The sequence below is a fragment of the Gavialis gangeticus genome, unplaced genomic scaffold (genome assembly GCF_001723915.1).
Source record: "Gavialis gangeticus isolate Ggan-Ray unplaced genomic scaffold, GavGan_comp1, whole genome shotgun sequence".
Taxonomy (NCBI): Eukaryota; Metazoa; Chordata; order Crocodylia; family Gavialidae; genus Gavialis; species Gavialis gangeticus.
Window position 1 is genome coordinate 122,443,916 of NW_017728992.1, and position 2,338 is coordinate 122,446,253.

A 2,338-nucleotide genomic window follows, 5' to 3' on the forward strand; every position below is an offset into this window, starting at 1 on the left:
TGAAGTTCATGCAGATTATAAATATTGAAAGGGTGGGTGGGTGGGTGTGTGTGTGCGCGCGCGCACACACATACTTAAAAATGTCCCCACCTATCATGGATAACTGTGAAAACCAAGGAGGCACAAATCCATGGGAATCTAACTTTCCTATTGACTGGGAGATTTTGGCTTAATACACCTGCCCCATGTTTAATAATTTAAAAATATTATGGGGGAGAATGTTACCAACATATAAATATGATTTTTATCACATACCTGTTTTCCTATTTTTAATGGTGTGTGATCAGGTGACATGCCAGATCACAGGTGGTTGTAAAATAGGTCTACTGTATTTTTTTGGAAAAAAGGGAAGCATCTACATTAGATGCTTACTGAAGAGTTCCCTAATTAGCTCTGCAGTAAAGCGTCACCATCTACATGTGCAGAGCTATTAGACTGAAGTGAATTAATTAACTCCGACACAGGTTAGTACTTGTAAATACACGTACTAGCCTATGATGGAATTATTTACTGCGCCACAACGAACGTACAGACAGTGGTCGGGGCTGACTGGGGCACAAGGGTGCTTCCATGCAGGGGCTACCTGCCAGCTAGCCCTGCACTGAAGCACCTTTGTGCCCCAGTCAGCCCCTCCACAGCACGCTGAACCAGGTTGGAGCAGCCCCAGGCCAGTAGGCTGACCTCCCAGGCCTCCTACCAGCCGGGGCTGCTCCACCCTGGTTCAACATGCTGTGATCGTGGGCACATATGTAAGCACTGTGCTCAGGAGCAATAAACTCCAGGGCAAACTGTGAGTTTATTGCATCACATGAATATTCAAGTGTAGATGTGCCCAGGGAGTGTAAATAATTATATAGGGTCAGAAAGGAGTAAAGTTAGGAGATTTTGGTCTTTTGGACTTTTAAAGCTATGTAACGACTATAACTTGAAAAAAAGATTTGCCTGGTTCCTAGGCACCTGCACTGCTATTGAGTGGATTTTGCTTAATAGTTGTGGAAAATACTAGATGCACCTCAGAAAACAGGGAAGTAGTAATAAACGTAAGCAATGTTTTGCTCATTATTATTGTTTTTGCCTTAGATTCTCACTCTTACCTCAGCCTAATCTGTGGAACTTGTATGAACAACATATGTACAAAGACATGCAATGTGCACACGTGCAGATCCACACACAGAGCTGTGAAGGTAAATTGACAGTGCCATTCCATATTTTCCATGGCAAAGTAACAGTTCACAAATCCCATGGGCAACAAGGCTTGACAACATTACAGCCACAGTTAAAGTTTTTACTCTTAATGTTTTTAAAGGTTTCCCTCTTTTTCTTTTTTGAACATTGGGCTTTACAAGCCCATACATATTTAGGGTATTCTGATGCCCACACTGCCATTTAATCAAGTGGTATGTAAACTATAAAAAAGCACAAAAGGTCTTCTTTTAAATAGTTCTACAAACAGCTCTGAGAAGTAATTCTCTCTCCTGATTGATCAAGAGGAGTCAAAAACCCCACTGTTAAAAAGAGAGTGCTCACTGGGGAAATTGTTTGTTTTATAAAAAATAATTAAATAAAAAGAATTCCAGCACTGATAACCTTGGAAATGGCTGAGATGATGGCCTACCTTATGCTCCCATCAGTCTATCAGCTTCATAGACTCAACTGCTAACCACCAAAGCAGAGACAGATGGGAAATAAAATAAAACACATATATATTCTGCTAGGCATAGACTTGTGCCTCAAATTCCCTAGAGGTGTAGTTAGCTCATGGTAATCCACCTCCTGTCATGCCTTATTGCTTAATTATAGTGATGTATTTAACTTATTTATCACAAGAAAGCAATAATCTTTCACTTTAAAAAATGTGTGTTAACTATGTTGCACACATAATAGATCACAAGAATATCTAGTAAAGGATTTAAGACTATCAACTAAGGCACATCGTTGATATCTAAATGTCCCCTGAGAAGTTCGAAAATGTCTATAAGCATATTTAAAATAAACTGCAATAGTACCAAAGCCTTTAATGGAGCTAGGAGAGCTGTTTTATGCACACTATCTTGCAGTAATCGCTGTAGTTTAAAATAGATTTTAATCAAGCACCATCTGCATAATAGGCTGAACAAACAACATAGCCAGGAGATCCCCATCTCTAAACTATAACTGCCAAAACCCTTCTGTGACAAGAGGATACCAACCGCAAACCTAACCCTACCTCAGGAAGCCTTTACACCCCCAACCAATCCTAGCTGAAGGAAACCCAGGATCCACCCTGCATACCATTAGCTTGCACAGGTAGTTAGCTTGGAAAGCCAAATCAACCCTGACCCAAAGCACAGCCCCAAAC

The 2,338-nt window shown here is 40.6% G+C and overlaps 1 protein-coding gene across 2 annotated transcripts in view; it reads right to left on the bottom strand.

Annotated features, from left to right (window-relative positions):
• TOX (thymocyte selection associated high mobility group box) overlaps nt 1-2,338 on the bottom strand; it is a 388,101-nt gene that overhangs the window by 80,426 nt on the left and 305,337 nt on the right. The window lies entirely within an intron of this gene.